Source organism: Bombus affinis, chromosome 8 (assembly GCF_024516045.1).
Source record: "Bombus affinis isolate iyBomAffi1 chromosome 8, iyBomAffi1.2, whole genome shotgun sequence".
Classification (NCBI taxonomy): Eukaryota; Metazoa; Arthropoda; class Insecta; order Hymenoptera; family Apidae; genus Bombus; species Bombus affinis.
This window is the reverse complement of record NC_066351.1, coordinates 13,897,401-13,917,397: the sequence shown is the minus strand read 5'-3', so window position 1 is coordinate 13,917,397 and position 19,997 is coordinate 13,897,401. Positions and strand designations below refer to the sequence as shown.

The 19,997-nt window shown below is 43.1% G+C and overlaps 1 protein-coding gene across 1 annotated transcript in view; it reads right to left on the bottom strand.

Annotated features, from left to right (window-relative positions):
• The window catches only part of LOC126919093 (latrophilin Cirl-like), a 364,340-nt gene extending 351,089 nt beyond the window's left edge, over positions 1-13,251 (bottom strand). The window contains exon 1 of the mRNA XM_050727769.1: positions 10,971-13,251. The gene's annotated coding sequence lies outside the window, so the exon portion shown is untranslated. The remainder of the gene's footprint in view (positions 1-10,970) is intronic.
• Positions 13,252-19,997: the final 6,746 nt, after the last annotated feature.

The window sequence follows — 19,997 nt, the reverse complement described above, 5'->3', positions numbered from 1 at the left end:
CACATAAATAGTATTTGCCATAAATTTCTTCCTTATCGTTTGATCGATTCACGAAATTTTTACCAACAATTAATATTCTTTGGAAAGAACGTTGTTCGCCTTATGAAACGAAATTGGTCCACTGTCGAGAGGTCACCGAGACTAATGCCGATTATTTCGACCGCAATTACGGACCAACCGTCGCAATTCTGGAAATCACAGGCAGTAGGCCGAGCAAGTGAGATTTTCGTTGCAGCACGAAGGCGGAAAGAGAGACCTGTTTTTAGAATTGCACTGCCCTCGCGACAGTTGCAAGCAATTATCGTATATCCGGTGCTTAGAAGCCGCTGCAGTTAAGAGTGTACGTCCCGTTCAAATGGGAGCAAGCGCAACGGGGAAAATAAGAATGCGTTTCACTTTGCGCGGCCAATTACAGAATGGCTAAGAGCACCACAGGTAGCCCGTCGTTTATTCTCAGAAAGATACTTCCCCGTGTTTTGCATACCTCTCTTCCAAGCGACTCCTCTTTCTTTCATCCCCCATCCCACTTTACAATCTTTTCTCAATCTTTTTACGTTTCACCTTTTCGAATGCAAATTACTAGGAACACCGCTTTTCGAGTTCTCGCCCGCTCGCGATACGCTGCACACTCGAAACTATCAACGACACGAACACACCAACGTGCACCGATGTGAGTCATACCCCTATCAGATGACACTACTGCGCCTTAATTTGATAAACAGATGTGTCTCACCGCGAGAAAAAAACCTTGCCAGACCAACGATTGAACTCTGAATATGACAGATAATGGCTATATTCCTGCCGGAGGAACGTCCTTCGACTTGTCCGATAATTGATCAAATTGCATCTTTCTATTAGTTGCGTGACTGAAGATTCATTACCGATGCAACTGAAATCGAAGCAGCACTCTGCAACACGTACTTCAGATTGCCTGTCTCGTTCAAACTACCGACTTGCAATCGGAAGTAGTTTTCGAGTACCTACACTTGGAATGAATCTACACGTAGAAATACATATATCTACAATTCTATTTTCAAACTCCATGTAAAATATTTCGCGTGTTACGGAACAGTTCCGGAATTCTCGATATTCGTAACAATCGAGTCACTCTATGTCCTCTAAAAAATGCTCGCCTCATTTTCCGCAAGGAACAACGATGCCACTTTTCCGGTCAATAAATTCTTCGCTGGTACAGTAATATTTCCACGAGTTAATCCGGCCACAAAAGTCAGAGGGTTATATATTTTCACCGGTGCGCGGACGTCGTACGGCGGAATAGCCAGGTATTTACAGGAGCCTAGTCGTGTTTATGAAAAGCGGACAGTCGGTCGCGATACGCGCAATTTAACATCGACTCGTTGATTAGCATGCGAAGAGTAACACACAGGGGAACAACGCGTCGGGTCCGTGGCCGAGGCGTTGAATGATCGCCGCTCGAAAAACCGTGTCAGCTCGGACGTCAACGATTTTAGCATAAGAATACCGAGATCTCGCCGCGGCGCGCTGGTCCGGCTTGTATTTGTACGTTCATTGTCCGGCCCGGATGCTAACACGAGGAACGGCCAGAAGAAAAATAGACGGCGTCACCGGTGCCGTGAACTACGTCGTGATCGAGTGCAGTTATGACACTCCCGACGGCACATTTGTATGCGAATAAACACGGACGTGGGAGGTGAGAGACTGAATAATAACTGTGGCTAACGTCTCGCTGTCAGAGGGACTTGCCGGCCGGTTAACGGGCTACTTTTGCGTCTTCATTCGCGGAAAGTGTCTGCCAGACAAAAGGTATTCCATTAAAACCACCGGCTAACGCGTCGAATTCCTGTATCTGTGTACATAACTCGAAGTTACGTTACGAAGCTCGAACCTGTCTATTTATATCTACCTACCTACGCGTAATATCGCTCTTAATGGACGTATATTGGTAACAGGATCATATACGGAAGATCGAAGACACGCGAACGTAACAACTTGTTTCTTACATTGATAGCTTTTTGCGTGTCGCTCGGCCGAACGTCTCTGTAAATATTTAAAAGATCGATAACGTTACGCGTTTTCCTAATAGCGAAGCGATCACAGACTACCGCGATGAAAAATATAACCGCGGAGGTAAAGTTGTCGCGGTAGCTGATGGAAATTACCATGGTCGTAAACGACGTGCGCGATTCCCGATGATTGCAAACGACACCCGGACAGCCCCTTCGCGGACCAATTTAATATGCGAACGACCGAGTCCCGGTCCCGGCGGTGCGCTGATATAAAATGATCCGCGGCTGTATCTAACGCGGTAACGTGCAGTCTGTTGCGCCGACTGACAGGTGAGGCTACATTCAATTTTTGTAATCGAGCCCGGGAGAGCTTTAGCCTCCTACCCTCAGGCATCGTACCGATTCTCTCTTTCTCTTTCTCTTTCTATCTGTATACTCGCGTGGATTCGGCAGTTTCGACCCCCTTTTGTGTCTGACAGATAAACCGCAACCATTATTCGCCCTCTTTCTCTTGGCAAGTCCGCGCGCCACCCTTTCCACGGTCGCGGTGTTCGTTGTATCCTTTTCTGCAGAGGCTGGCGGTAATAGCCGAGTCCGGTCGTGCGCTTCGATAGCGGTAGATAACCGACACGAGCAGAGTACAGAGAGCGAAGCACCAATTAGGAATTAGATTTCTCCTGGATGCCGGATCTCTTTATTTGTTCTCTTGGCATGCCTCTATGTTCCCCGCTGCGATCTCCGCGGTTGCTACGAGGCTGAGTACGTGTGCCCGTTTAGTCGGTGCGGGCTCTCTTTCTCTTTCTCTGTACTGATTCACAGCCATTGGTATACTCGCAGTGGTACGTGTCTCGCGAGCGCAACGAGAAGTACACGCGTACAGAAAAAGAAAGAGAAAGAGAGAGACGGGGGGGGGGGGGAAGAGAGAGACCAAGCAAGCTCTAATGAACGCTGAAAATTAGCCGCTATCTATTCATCTGACTGGTAGCTGCGTCCTGCCGCGAAGAAACGAAGAAGCCCGGAGAGAGGAAGGGAGAAAAAGAAGAGTGCGCAAGTCGGCAGCCTATGCGAAAACTACTACCTTCTGTCGTGTGCCGGGTAGCTCCATCGGGATTTAATTCGATCGTCCATTCGAGCAGACGACGCAACTCCTGTAAAATCACTCGTACAATGCGAGCTATTAATAAAATTAATTCACTCTGTATTAGAACGAATAACTTCGTTCCGATATTAATTCCACGTTACGGACCGAACAATAATCCCGAGATCGTCGTTAAAAATCGAATAAGTTAAGATTCGCGTACGAACGAGCTTGCACGAAACGCGTAATATTGGATTTTATTTATCCATGGCGAAAGAAATGACGATAACGAGAGAAAAACGAAGAAAATTCGTCTTACGGAAAATATGAGCGACAGACGGAAATATGACAAAGAACCGGTGGATTACAGTCGCTGGAAGGAAAGGAAAGAAGAGGAGAGAGCGGCTTTTGCGGAGACAACAATTTTACGAGATAGAACCGCGTACATGAGACGATATAAAACACCGCTTCCAGAGAGCCTATGCCACTTTGGCTCACCCGATAGGCAAGGGTACAGCTAAAAGCGGAATGTCGTTCGGTGACATAACTTTAGGAAAATTTGTTTCACGAGGAAAATATTTTTACGTTTTAGCTTCTTGTTTGTCGCGAATGAGCGCCTATGCCACAGAAAACAACCCGGCTGCTTGTTCGCGTGACAAAATTATTACTTATTTATTGCGAGAAAAGTCAATCACCACACTCGTACGTTCGCTTTTATACCAGCAACACGAACCGCTAAATTAAATAATTGACCGAATGCATATAAAACAAGCAATCTCGGTAGCATAATTGTTGATTCCTAAGCATCGAATCTCGTCGTACGTATAAAGTATTTCTTTCCGGGCTTCTACTCCTATCTGGCTCATTTTGCAAAATTCAGGACCGTTCGCCTGGAACGGAATTTCTTTCATCGTTCTTCGACAATGTTTATCCGATAACATGAAATTTGCCATGCGTGTTTAATTAAACACGCAGCCGAAAACAAAGCCGACGTTTCTTTCCAGCTAGGTCGCCAATATTCGCGAGGTACGATGGAACGTGCAGATTCTATTATCACGAGAACAGGAACTCGTAGCATGGCCAGAGTATCCGCCGCTCTGGTGCTGCTGCCTCTGGTCCAGCGGAGTTGGTCAATCGGGATCTCTCTTGGATTACGCTTTACACGGATCCAATCCCCGTTCCTACCCGTCCTACCTAATTAAACGGAACTAATACTGACGCTGCATGTAGTCATTGAAAACGTCTATAACGAACGTTCCCTAGCATGCCGCAGCTACACGTACAACGATCGACTTGTGTTCATTTCGTTCGCGCGTATTCATCAGCCCGCTGAATAAGACAAAGTGAATCGAATCATGGCCAAGAAACTCGTAACCTATAATGATTCTAAGTAGACGTTTCACTCTGATCTCTTTCCGAGTCAGATTATAATTTAGTTTTCTTTTAACGCCTTCGCAGTGACCAATTGCTTTTTATTCCTTCGCGTTGATCGTGTATTTTCATCGAAAATTTCAACGCTAGACCATAGTAAACAGTATAGCATTTTAATATGCTTGATTGCGTCAAAGAGAACATGTTACTTGCTACGAATCTATATCGAACCTTCGAACGCGCTTGCACGACTATTAATGAACTAGAAGCAGAAGCGTTCGTCTGTCTGCTATTATAAGACCGAACGTTTGACATTAGCTTTATTAAATAAAATCGCATCAAGAGGATCGTATACAACGGGGTTAATTGAATGATTGGTCGTGGTATACCCGGGTCAGGTCGTATCGCATTTTCCTACCGTGTGTATTGCCCCCGTATCTATTCGAACATCATCGTGCACGCGTGTATGTGCGCAGGGCCACAATACTTCTCCGACTGTTTATTCACGCTTACGTAACTGCATATACGCCGAAGCTACACATTCATTCATACAACGTAAAATACTTTGGTGTATTTCGTTTGACGTAGTTTGCACATTAGTAATGCAAATTCCACGCTATTTCACCTTCCGCGAGGGCTCAACCACTATGGATTTTCAGAGATAGCACTCAACCACGGACCTTTTTGGTACGCGAAAAGGGATGGAAATTTGGTGGCATCAAGGGCCACGTTAATTTTGATCCACTGACGTAAGTGGAAGCGAATTACGCCATCACGGCGCACGGCGAATCATCGAATCGCTGAGAAAATCGAATCACGTTATACGGACGAACCAACTTTATCGTCTTTTATCGGTCTAACATCTTTCGAATATTTGTCTCTGCTACAAACGGAATATTCGTCGATCCTTTCTTTTCTCTCTATACTTTTTCTTTCTCTTTTGTTTATTCTTCACATGACCATTAATTTTAAATGTACACGGGTTATCGACAAAAAGTCGACTGTTACTAGACGCTTCATATCAGCCCGTTAGGAATGTTCATTTTTGCGGCGTCCAACAACGACGTTGGTTAATGTAAAATACCTTCTCCTTTTTAACTGACGGATCGGAGGAACAGCGCGTAATCATCAAGGCCATTAACGAGTACATTTTTTACCGAAACATGCAAGTTTACGATCGTTTTTAATGGCAAGATGAATCTTCCAATATCTCGTTTTTGCCACCCAACCCGGAGAACATGTAACGAAATAAAGCATGGCGTTAATCCAATTTTCATTGCTGTTTTCATTACGATAATGCGTTGGCATTTCGAAGTATCGGATAACTCGGTTTTTGTTCGCGTTCAATCTTTTCGCCAGCCGTCCCATTTACTTTTTTTTCCCATCGTTGTTTCTTCCGATCGTTCTTATTACTAAACTTACCAGCTTCGAATATTGCGTAACGAAAAGAATACGCACGGAACACATGCGATGTGCTTTCGATCTTTTTCGTTATTCGATACCACGCTAGCAGAAGAAGAATCGTTTACGATCCAAGGATGCATTTGCTCATAATATAGATGCACAGACACTGATCGTGTATAAATGTGCATTCCGGACAACGGGCGTCATTCGTCGATTAGACGCTTTCGAATTCTTTAATTAGACACCCAGCGTTAAGGAGCAGCCAGTTTTCATTACGTTAATGAGTAAAAAATGGCGAGTAGCCGCGTATAAAATCTGCCGGCGGTTCTTAGCGTGTCGCGAGGGAAGCCCAATGAAATTCCTGAGAAAGAATTAATTACATCGGTATTGCAGCGTCGGCGGGGTCAACGTTGTCGAGCGAAAGTATTTTCCACGGATCAATAGAATCCAGCTGAATTGCATTGAGATCGAGCAAAATGCTAATAACGTCGACGTCGCATTGTTCGACGGAATCGTAAGAGTGATTCACCGATACGCCCAACGACAATGCCTTTTTAATATCGGTTCACGAGGCGCGACTGTTACACTCGCGGAATTATTATAACGAGGACTTCTGAAGTATCTAGTTACCGGGCTGTATAGTGACCTGCTCCTATCCCTACGTTCCTCTAAATAGAAACGCACCGAGACGATCTCCGTTTCAATGATCTCGCGCGTGGTTAAACTTTTCCGGTAATACGCTTTCCTACAGGCGTTACGGTAATAAAATTCGTGGAACACACTGTACGTACCACGCTGCAACGAATCGATAATAAGTAACAATCGCGTAGCAATTGAGTAACAATTAAAACGCAACAATACAACTATCAGATTTCTTCCGAGTCTCTTCACGGACGTTAAGATGCGTAGATAAGCAATAGGTTCATGAAAGCAATAAAATTGCTTTCCTATTTCTAGACCATAATGCCAGATTTAATTAAAATAATAATAGCAAGCTACCATTGAGAGTTACTTGTATGCAACTTGTTCGCCTTCGATTCTACGCGAGAGTTTCACTTGCAAATTATACACGCCGCGTCACCGATCGTTCGATCAACGATTACAGTGAAAGGCTAGGTGGAAGATTATTTCTAAATCACAATGCGATTACCACCTACTCGGTACTACATATTAATATATAAGCTCGTCAAGATATATGTATACGGGCAATATGTATTTGCGAGAAAGCTGAAAACATTTTTTGTTTAATTTCAAGAACTGATATTCCCTGTACGTCAATGTAAAAAAAGAATGATTCAGATGGCAAAAGAGAATCTTTAAATCTTCTTAATCGTTTGAGAATCTATATGACATATCGGAGAAGCGAAACTAAACTCCTGCTAAGTTCTGCTCATCCTTTCGTTTGTACCACTAGAAACGTTCATTTCTCTGAGAAAACCTTGGCATGCATATCTATCTGTCACGATTCTCGATCACGATCGGTTTCGTCGATTTCATAGAATATGCCCGCCTGATCGAGAAGAACAATAATCCCTGGTCCTATCTCTGATTATACTCCCTTGAAAATCGCAAAACGGCTTGCGCGGCTCGCATGGCATCGAGTAAGAGAACCTATTATCTATTTATATTATTTTCAGCATCGATCGATCGCCTCCATCTCAATTACACCTTTTCCCTCGATCCGCTTTTGCCGTATTTCGAAAGGTCACCGAGCACCAAAGTGAAATAGACCATTCTAAGCTAACCGCGAAGGAAAGTCGTCTCACTCGCACACGATCGCCTCTGCGGGGAGCATAAGAACGATTCGAAGATAGCAGCAGTGCCGGACGGTTCACGTCATAATAAAATTAAATTCATATCTGGGATCAAGGGAACGCGAGAGAGCTACCGCGGCATGACCTCCCGTTTATTGTAAGCAAACACGTATGTCCTAGTTCGTCTTTCTTTGTCTCCTTCATCTACCCTTTTTGTACTTCTTCCTTTCTCTGCCTATCCCTTTTAACGTCAGCCTGTCTCCCTTTTGGCCTCGTTCTCGCGCGTAGTTCCATATCTCTTTCTCCGTCTCAAATAGTTTTGATTCATGAGAAGGGTGTAACCTGAGCATGCGTGCTACGCGTGTGTGCGTGCACACCTTGAGTGTTGTGTTTTTCCACTCCTCTCTGTACACCACGTTCCGTTCTCTTCTTCGTCTAGCGCGTTCTTCCGACGGACGAGGCGAAATCCGACACTGCATACCAGTAACTCGACTTCCAACCCGGCGCCCACCCTCTCTTTCTTCTTCCGCCACGTCCGTCTACCTTTCCTCCCGCCTCCATCTTTTCCGTTCCTCCAACTCTTCCTCCTACTCTGTCATCTACTCCACCTCTCTCACTTTCTACTCTAACGTGTCTGATTTTACGTGTGCTCGCGCTCGCACGACCGGTCTACGTATAAACACGTGTCAACATGTCGGTTGACATAGATTTTTCGCCGAGATAGAACCTCGGAAATAAGACGGGAGGCCCCGAAACGCACTCGAGAGAAGCTTGATCGACTCTCCTTCGAGGGAGATGGAGTACGAGAAAGAGAATAAGCCGAGCACGAGGGAGGAGTATCCCGAAACCAGTTTGTACGTTTCGGAGAGACGCATCGTTCTTAAATATACGGCCACTTGGGGCGCTTGTGGATCCACGTTTAACACCAGGAGGCATAGTGTTGCATTGTTGCCACGCTTGACTTTTAGGAACGGTGTATCGCGTTTGTTATGTCCTTAATTGATGCCTCTCTTTTTTCACGAGTGTTATTAGCTATAACTGGTTATTAGTTCCAGCGATCGCTTACGCGTCGAATCTATCCGCAAATTTTTCCATCAGCCTCGTTTCGTTCCGCACGGAGGTTCGTTAAACGATGATCCGTCCAGTGGAATAAAAAACGAAGCAGGTTGAGTATAATGTACTTGTTGTTCGACGTTCTCGATCGATCTAAGATCTCGCGTTATTTCCTATCTATATTCAAATTTTTATTCAGAAGGCAATACTTTCAAACAATAGCTTCGTTTATATCGAGAATAAACGGATTCATCGCGTGAAATGGATCTAGATTAAAATTATAGCCAGACGAGTCCACTTCTGGATATCATAAAGCCGATTTGTAGTAGCATGATTAACCGACTCAGATCGGTAATTGACATGCACGCTATTTTCCGAGTTGGAAACGATCCCTCTTGCCGTTTGATAATTTTCTTCCTACGTTCGTGCCGTAACCATGAATCATGTGTTCACGCCGAAAGACCAAGACGTACATGCACACATTACATGTATGCGTTCTAGCGCGGGTGAAAGTTGTGATATATCCGTTATAATTTCGTACAGTTGGCGTATTGCTTCCGGACGTAGGAACCATTTGTTCCGGAAAATGGCGCAATTTTGTCTCCCCCGCGCGGGAGAACAAGCGCAATACCTTCGTGGATATAATTTAAACAAGGGCTCTTTATGTAACACGGTCTATTTATTTGGGCATACCTACGCTTGTCCGCCGTATACAATGCCCATGCGAAACGTCACACAATTTCTGTTAAACGTCCTCGCCTCTAATGGACGTGTCGACTCGCGTGCGGCTTTGTAGAAATGTATTATATTTTGCAGCTTCGGCCAGAGACAATGCTCGATTTAACCGACAATAGTCGATACATTCTCGTACGATCAGAATTTTCCACTCCTGTACGAACCTTCGATGCTTCGAATACGTGATTGTATGAATTAAACGCGAAATGCTTCCATTATTCTACTTTACCTGAAGATTGCACGTTTCCCGAACATCGTGTAACGATATCGTACAAATATAATTTCAAGAACTCTCGTCAAATGTGAAATATAATCTATATAAAAGAGTACCAATTTTTCGACAATCTGTGTAGTACAAAGATCAACGATACTAATTTTCTCTAAATTTACGCGCGAATGTATAAGTCGTTTTGTTCTACCGTCTAAGCGCAATTCGACTAGCAAACTACCGATGTAGCCTTTCTGCATTCTCGAACGCGAAGAAATTTGACCAATAAAGTTTGTGCTCTTTTATAGCTACTATAACCCCGCGGTGGCTACACTCACAATTTTATAAATCGTATGCGACTAAATTGCACGGAAACGTCGACACGCAAAATCGGCACGTTCGCTCGACACAAGTACTTTCTTTTTCGTCCCGGCCATACTGACGTACAAATTTTCTCCCACTCGCCAGTCCAGCACTCTTTCTCCCTCCTTTTCCATCCCCAAGAGGACCCTCGTCTCGGAAAATTCGATTTCAAGGATTTGCTAGCGACAGACACGAATACACGACTTTCGCGGCATAGTGCAGCATGAGTGGAGAGACGAAACTCTTCTACAGGTACAAAAGCTATTGCTGCTCTTCGTCAATGACGATACGTCTATACGTAATACATATCCGAAAGCTCGAGCGTTTCGTCGTCTAGACACGTATGCGTACTCCATTACTTTTATGCATCGGTATTAAAACAAAGTTTATTTCCATTCTTTTTACCGATACGATTCGAGAGTTATTTAGAACGCGAATTATTTGCAAGTATCATTTGGGAAGTATTATTTAATAATATTTCCCGTTTACGATAACTATGGAAATAAAAAACAACAATACATATAACCATCGCGAATTTATACAATTGGCATCGCAGTGCTGCGATATTGCTCGAGGACATGCAAAAAAATGTACTATGCGACCTCAATTTTGAGCTACGATTATTTTCATGTTGCACATGTTTGGGTCGCATGGGGATTCTACTGCCAATCGAAACAATACTCCCTTGGTTTAATATACCAGGCCGGCTGACAGCTACAGAAATTAGTTACGCCAACGCAATTTGTCAAAAGAATTACCGGAACAGAGAAATGATTGTAATTCGTGAACAAGGTCAAGTATGGTACGCGGTGGTCGAGTTTCGAGAAACGACGCTCTCATGCAATAATGCTGCTTATATTATGCGAAAGTATAAAATAAATACGCGAATCGAATATCATCGTTGTTATGCTGTAAATATTGATCCGCAATGTAATTGTTCAATTTACAGCAACGTGCAATATGCGATGGAGAAGAACGAAAAGGTAAAAGAATAGATTGGTTCGAGTTCGACTCACCTTCGATCGGCGTGCAGCAATTCCACGATACGAACAGCAAAACTGGCCACTGGGCAGGATTGAAAAAACCACGAAAAAATCGAGATGACCGAGGGCACGGGGTTTTTCTGCTTCTCGAGTTCTTCCCTCGAAAGGGGTGCGTGAATGCGTGCGTGCGTGTCTAAGGTCCCTCTCGCGTGCGGTGTGAGAACTCTTTTTCGGTGTTCGCGAAACGAGGTAAAAAGTAGACGATGAGGTCGGCCAAGTCCACTTGCAGATTCCACGCTTCGTTTCTGACCCTTTCTTCGTTCGCCTTGCTTCTTTAATTACTCCTTTTCTCTTTAATTACCCCTCTTAATATGCGAAACGGCACACGAATTTCAATAGGTTCGCGTGATTATTAATTAAGACGTTCCATTCCAATCGAGCTGAATGATGTATACACTGTAAGGTGATCAGGACATCGGGCCGATGATTGGTCGTGCAGAACGAATGCCTCCTTTCGCTTGGTCCTGATTAATTATCTATTCGGGTAATCGGCGTCGTTCATTTACTTTGTCCGCCAAGATACGTGTTCAGCAACTTTCAAATATGGACGTCGATGAACGTTGCTCGCCGGTTAATTAACTTAACGAAAAGTCAAGAAGAATGTCTTTTTTTCCTGGCGAGAAACCACGTGATGCGCAGAACGTCAAGATAAAAACACTGCACGACTTTGTCGGATATAATATTGTCGGAAATATTTTCGTAAATCGATCGAATTATTTCTGTATCGTGCACTTATTTCGAACGTGTCGCTTAAACGAGGCGCATAACTCTACTGGCTTTAATCTTCGATACGATACATTGTTTCGATTGCGATAAGCGACTGACGTCGGACGGTGCGATAGGCACGCGGTCGATGATCAGTCGGTTACTTACTGAAAAAGACATAAACACCGGTGCGCGTCGTAGTAACAGACAATGTTTATCAACACGAAACATCAATTCTGTGTAACAGTATCGTGTCAATATCGACGAGTTTGACAGTACCGAAACTTGTGTTTTTCTATTTTAATTAATCTCCTCGTTCGAAATGCGACGTAGAGTGAAGTCGTCTGCTGATCCGGTAACATAGACGTTTTACAGCTGCATAAGCGGTAGATCGAATCTGATTAGCTATGCGTGAAGGAATTGGAACATTGTTCTTGAATAACACTCTCTTTTTCTCTCTCAATATATATATATATATTTCTTTTTATCTCTTTAATGGTTAATCGTTCTCACGCGATTAACTTGTCGGTGATTTTGATTCTGTCGTTTACGATTGTGCCCTTCGGTTATCTTTCCATCGATTGTCATTATTCTCTATGTATCAAGTAAATTCCAATCAAGACTCTAATCTTTCGAGGCTGTAATCAAACGACGAGCCCTAGATTCTGAATCGACGTCAGTGATTGACTCTGCGTAGAGAAACGAGGATGTCTGTCCGCACATACGTCGGATTAATTACTCCAGCGGTTAGTCGGCACACTACGGTCACTCGTGGCCAAGTTACCGGTATATATACGGCTACACCGGCCTCCAATTGCAGTTACTCGTGGCTGATGCACCACAGGACGCATCTCGAAACCCACACGCAGACGGCAACCCCGAAGCTTGCACTAGAAACACCCTCTGTAGCACTCCAGAGTACTCGATCGCACTCACGTCGACGGATCATGATGTTGCCAACGAGCACTGATTCAATGTAAACACACACACGTACACGGTTACACACACGTATACATAGACTATATACGCACACTATAGTCGTGTCACAAATCCGAACGGCGTTGTCGTCAAAATTAGTTACTAATCATGCTTCGATCAATTCCAGAAGACAATCCCGCTCGACGACGACACTCCTTGCAAAGTATTCTACACGATAACACACCGTTCCAACGAAGGATTCACGTGTACGTCTAACTGGTCCTAGTCGTACACGGATCTACTCGATCGATATTCTAGGTTAAATTTCCACGTTATCATCGCGCGCGATTCTAGTCCACCATATTGTATCACACTTACCAATAGGCAATTCGAAACCATCGGGATGGGATTACTGTAAATATCGATTCTCGATTAAGGTGGATAACCTCGAAATTGCGATTCGATACTTCTCAGTCGAGATTGATTTCGCGCGTGAAACGCATCGCAGTGGACCGACCGACGAACGTCACTGATTGACAGTTTCGCGAACACGCGGCCGCTAGTGAAATTTAAACGCGAATCGGTCGTATGGACCACCGTGATCCGGCCTCGGAACACACGCTCGTTGAACTGTCGTTCGGAGCAGCTCGGCCCGCGGTTTAGTATCAACGTTCGTTCTTGGCTGGCGTCGCGCCCCTCCCGGGACGCCGGTCGACGCCAATCGAGTGCGCGTATACCTACGTGCACGTACCTGCAAACCTGAGAGGAGAACCCACCTCTGCCTTTCTGCCTGAATCTCGACTGCACGCACCTCTACGTGATCCTGTGTGAGTACCTTTTCTGTATTTGCATTCGCGTCCTATTCGACGATTTTGTTTCAGTTCCGCCATTTTTTCCCTCTTTTTTTCTAACTCGCTACGAATATCGCCGGGTATCTTCAATATTGAATTGTCATTCGGGGAATAACCGTAACTGGGGACAAGTCACAGAGAATTTTGATTTTCATACGGTATTTCGTTTAAAAACATGCAATTTTCTCATTTAATCTTTTTAACCTAACTTTGCAAATATCTTTGAACGAGTTTTATCATTGACAGAGCGTGGCGCTATCGTCGTGTCGCCTCGACTAGTTTTTGGCGGGCAACCGAAAGTAATTCGACGCGTTCGGATTGTTATGTATATGTATACGTAATACGTTTTAAATCTTCAAACTTTTCCGTGACTTGCTTTTTTTGAATTTTTATTTTTAAATAATGTATTTTATACAGTGTCAGTTTATATGCTTGTGCTACGAAATTACTCAGTATTTTGTTAACCCTATTATATGTATATGTTTGTATTATAAAATGCATTATTTTCGGTAAACGTAATATTTCAAAACGATGTAAATCTTTTTCGCTTGTGTCTCAAGCGTAACGTTTAAGATATTTTTTATCCATGAGATTTCTCTATAATCATTTACTATAGAAAGCATTTGTGACGCGATAAAATAATACAAAGGAGTATGATACAAACTGTAGGTAGATCAAAGCTCACAACGAGTACATTAGTAAAAGGGCTTGCCTCTCAGGTGGCTCAATTTAATTGAAGTACAACAGGTATACTGGTGGAAGGCCAGACTCGTTTTCCTTCTCATCGTATTACCATACTTGAGTAGCACGCGCGGACAGCAAACGCGGAATTCGCAGCGCCGCGTCTCGACCTTGCTTTCGCTCTAATTGGCAGACGCTGATCTAAGGTCTCGAATTTAAACGTTCGTTTAATGACAAAACTTCTATTATTCTTCACGATCTCGCTTCGTCCGGCATCTTGTTACAATCCTGTCCTCCAACCGATCGATAGAACCAGGTGGATTTATATTTAACAACAGCCTTTGTCCTGCTTATTAATTTCCTAGCTGTGTAGGATGATCCAATTGAAAAGAAATAACTTTAGTACACATGAAATTGAAATGCTATTACCGTTTTTCGATTGAATATGTTGCATCCAGGAAAAGAATGTCGATAATAATTATTCTGTATGATTTTCCCGTTCTTTTATCTCAGAACATATATTACACGAATTTTCCATTGGATAAACAACCGATATTACGCGAAACCGTATTATTGGATGTTTGTGTGGTTGCGAGCACTATGTGCTAGTCGAAAATTTCTTGTTTAATCATTTTATCGTTACGTATGCCAAAGTATACCACGTCATTGCATATCTGTTTTAGTTTGCAATCGTTTCCGTTTCCACATGCATATGTTCGGACGAATACATGGAAAGTATCGGCCGGGAACTTCCGAGCACTCGATTTTACCAGTGGTGTTGGTAGTTCACATAAGTGTAGAGAAAAGCCAGGCTACATGCCGCATGCAGAGCCACGCATGTGCGCCTGTTGGGAAGAGATTTCATAGTCCATGTAGTTTGGCATCAATGCGAAATCTGGGGTTGGTTTCAGACGCGCGATAAAGCCATTTCAAATTGAATAACAGATTTCTGAGTACACAACAAAATGCACTTGCTGCGAACGCTTCTGAAACCTGGGAAAGAGGGTGGAACAATAGTGCGCGCTTTCCCCTCTACTTACACTTTCCATTTGGCCTGTCTGCGAGCCCGACTGTCTACGTTTTCAACAAATATGTACGTTACCAGCCTGATCGACTGTTTCACTTCCATCTCTGTACACGTACGCTATTTATATCCACGCTCGATGACTAACAGTAAGTATAGCTATGCTGTACGTGTTAAAAAACGTACTTTTTACTTTTTTCGTTTTTTTTTCCTATCTCTAACGCGATAAATAAGAAGCGTTTGTCATTGAGATTAATCGCATTAGCACGAGATCGTGATTGTAAGAGAGATTGGCCCTTTAGGTTTCTGTAAAAGTTGCAACGAATATTTTTGTCACATTACAGTTCTACTTTCTCCAATATGTTTAATTCCTCCTTAAGTGCTCGTGCTGTTCGTTATCAACGTTTATGAGACGAGGAATACTATTTGACAAGATTCATCCATTAATTTATCGAAATTCTAAAGTCGCTACCGCTTAAATTAAATCGCAAATTTTTCAGCGAAAGCCATAATTAAATCGTGCGTGATAAATTGTTCGTGGAAACAGTTTGAAAGAAATGCAAAAGTAAATACAAGCGGAGTCACTCAGAGCAATTGCGAAATATTTGACAGGTAATTAAGACGATGTCACTACATTAATTTTGCATTTGCATGCAATTAATGTTGAGTATCAAGTTGCATCTGCTGTTTCGTTAAAGCGTCGATAAAACAAGATAATTAAATAAAAAATTGCTTTTAGCTAAATTGGTTGGTTAACTGATCGGTCGATCATAAAAAGTGGACGGACGAAAAATTACCGTAATAAATTTTTGTCATTCAAGGAATTTTATACTAGTTGAAAAATCATTTATTCAGCTACCTTTTTTTTCTCATTATAATTTAATACCACGTTAATACTTTTATAGGATAACGTTCGCTGTTTGATATTAATGATTCGAATGTATCACATGAATGTTTTTCATTTTTCGTAATTGCGTTTACCAATTCAACGCCCATAGGTACACAGTGATGTATTGAATATTTAAATCAGGAATATTGATTTCAACTTCGATATATTCAAAAATCACTCATATTTAACTTCATTTAAAATTATTTACACATACTGAATGGCCGGGGCAGCTTTTTGTCAAAACTGCGAGCGCACTGATGTAATCTGACTGAATAGATTCGACGCAGCGTAATTACCATTTATTCTATTTTTAATGAACCGCCTTTAAAAATCATCGACGTGTACGAGCTCGAGTGATTCTTTAAAATATACTGGCTCCATTGTTCGTACGTGATAAAAGAGTTACATGTTTCAAAACACGCCTACAGCGACAAGCTTGATTTTTCTTTGAAATATCGTGACCGCATCGTTTCACGTTTTCTCTATATTATCTCACTGCACCGTATATTCAGATAATTACGTATTAATTCATATGCTGATTACGAACTTCTCTACGCAGTCGGCATCGTTCGTAACAATGCCGGTTATTTATTTAACATTAACGCACGTTCATTTTACATTCATTAAGCGATGATTTACTATCTTTTACGGCATACCTTGTAGAATCGTACCGCGAGATTGGGCCAATTAATAAACGCTTCGATATATAATAATAATTATCTGCCATTGTCAACGTTATCATGGCTAATTGCGATTTTAATTGTCTTTTACGAGTTATACGTTAACGACGTTACAAGATTACCAGGTCCGATAAATTCAGCCACGCGACGAGACGTTATAAAATTCTCGCTGGCAGTCAGCAAAGACATTACCATACGTTTCGCGAACGAGCGAGCGATCAGTTTGGTTTACCGTGTCACAGAGCACAGTCAATCTCGTCCCGATTCGAAGTTTCAGCTTTCGAGCGCGTGCTTCAGCAAAACTGATATTCCAAAACTTTTCACGGTTGACACGTTCGAGAGCGCTGGCTGTGAGAGGGTCGCGGGAACAAGTACGGTCGGATTGACGCTACGCGAAAGAGCGAGAGAGAGTGAGATAGATAGAGAGGGAGAGAGAGAGAGAGTTTTACGGCGCGAGTTTCGAACCCTGAATCCCGAAGCCAACAACATTTGACAGCCAGAAAGCGACGAAGCAAAGTTAACGGGCGCCGTGCCGGTCGCGTTGCGCGCGTTCGGGGTTAAAGCGTAAGCGGCTATATGTTATGTAGATGCCCCCGCTGGACGGATAGTTATATAGCTTTCCACAGCTACTAGGATCTTGTTGTATGAAATTAGCATGGCCGTGATAGGATTGAATTTATTCATGTACGACTTAAACTAGCTGACGAGGGTAGCGCGCCTTTGTCGAGCATCCTCCAATGTTCGTTACTCGTTCTCTCTCTTTCCATTTATATCCTTGTTCCTTCCTTCGTCCGATCGGTACACCCTTCTCCGCTCGTTCTCTCCTCTTCGCACGGTTCCACCATAGCACTTACGTGTGTTTTGCGCCCGACACGATCGCTGCTTCTCTGTGTCTGTGCAAAACCGCGCGGCCAGTGTCGGCATGAACTGCATGCCCTCCTGCGCGTGCCACTCGTGCATTCTTTGCACCGATCGGACGTTATGCAGATCCTCTCTGAGGCTGAATTTGTGCCTGATGGCGAGGTACGAGGCAAGGTCGTGCATCAACCGGCAGAGTGACCGAGACTTTGCGCTACGAACGTTCAGGATCCCTCAAGATTCTTGGAATATTCCGTTCGCGTTATACGTTATGCTGACAAACAATATACCTATTCCACGTCCCTGTAAACAAGTTAACCACGCGATGTTGCTTTCGTTCTTCAAACGACGCGCGATTAACAGAATGATCTTCGCGTTTAATCGATCGAATGTTTATAAAAGTATCGTTATATCTACTGGCATTGTGCGATCAATCTGAAATACAATTCTACTTGTTACGTCGATAATCAAATGGAAAATGAGGACAACGTGGGAAAGGAATCTGAATGAATTGCGTGAGTCGTTCCTCGTTCGTTATCGCATAAATTGCACATTCTTGTCGCGAAATGAATTTCCCGCGTTCCCTAATCGCGTGGAAATGATTTAACGGTGTATTTAGTCGTCGAATAACGGCAGGCGATGGAACCGTTCTTCGTCGTCGCACGTCGGAGTACGTTCGCCACCGTCTGGATCGATAAAGACCCGGTGAGGCATCGACAGAACAATGGCAAATAATATTTATATATTATTACGCGTGAAAACGCTTATACGCTATCAAATTACTCGATAATATAGCAAAGAACATCGTTTCAACGCTAGAAAGCGAAAGGGGAGGTGAAATAAGTGCGGCAAAGGAATCGTCATTGAAATTAACAAGGAAAGCTACTTCGCGAGGTGGTGCACTGTCGGTAGCCGAAATGGTAGGTACACGTGTCACGTGTACGTGTTCTCACCGAATCAGCTCAGCACAGTATGTATTTACGAACAACGACAAACACGTGTCGCGCCTTACTAAACTATGTACTATTCCAACACGACGATGATGACGTTAATTGCTTCGGAATAAATTCTACGATAAAACGAAAACTTTATCGAGTATGAACAGATTCTATAGCTAGCTACCGCTTATCGTGTCGTAGTAGATTACGTTTATAGAGTTTCATAATCCGAGAATACGATCGATTATATAGAACTGTTACGTTTATTTCGCTCGAGCATCGGATGAAGCAAATGATATAACCAACACCGTTTAGGATTCTTTTACGTGCGTAAAATTAAAGCAGCATAAATGAAATTAAGAAGTAACGAAAAGACAGAGGCAGAAGAGGTATCTGCGAGGTTGAAAAACGGCTTGGCGCTTAACGCCTCGTTCTTGGGTCGATCCAGAATGAAAAATTCTCTGTTGAAATGCAGCATTGCCGACGGCCTGAAAATTTCCTCCGGACGGAACGAGCCGGAAAGGTCTTTAATGATAAAGTGTCTTAAGGTCGGACGTCCCGCTCCAACTTGCTGGCTAACTAAATTAAGAGCGGCAGCTCGAGTACGCGCGCGTGAGAGCGTTCTTAAAATGAGTTTTAACTACCGTACGCAAACAACGACAACGGCAGCGACGAGGCGACAGTTAAATCTCAGAGGATAATAATTATTTGGCGATGATTCAGGCGTACGCCCTATCCCGTGATTCGACTCAACGTCACCATGACAGATTCTATTCCGCTGGCATTGAACAGAATTCAGGGGTGACTTTGAGTTGTCAGTATAACGATCGCTAGTATAATGATCGCTAGAAAACTGGCGAAATCGAATTTGCAGACTTACGAAGAATCTCGGTTTGAAACAGCGTTACTTTCGAACGGTTTTGACGCGATTTAGATGACCAACGATGACTTTTAAGCGATCTTGACCACCTATGATATACACGATTTCAATAACGAAGAATATCGTTACGTTCTTATTCTGATTGCATCGAAAACTTAGTATTCTATTAATAATTCTATCTCTAGTGGTTCTAAAATTGATTCAAACTTATGATTCTTTGACATCCTCGGAGATACTTTATACTCGTAGTGTAGTCTCATTTTCCTATAGCTTCATTCGCCGTGGTGTTTAGAAAAATATGTAAATCTCCTTCGAATACCTACATCCCATATTGCCAGGAGCGTGTATGAAGTCTCGAAGAGCAGGTTTCAAACACATAACTCTCCAGCTTCCTCTCCCCTTCTTGCTCGTTTTTCGCAGTCTACACGGCCGATTGCATTTTGCTTGGACGTTTTACGAGACGAAAACGACAATTGTCGCTCGCTCTTTCATAACAAAACCAGCGATGCTACTTTATGAGCTTATATCAAGCATCTTTGCTCTTTTACTTCCTATTCTCTTCCTCTATATCGTAAC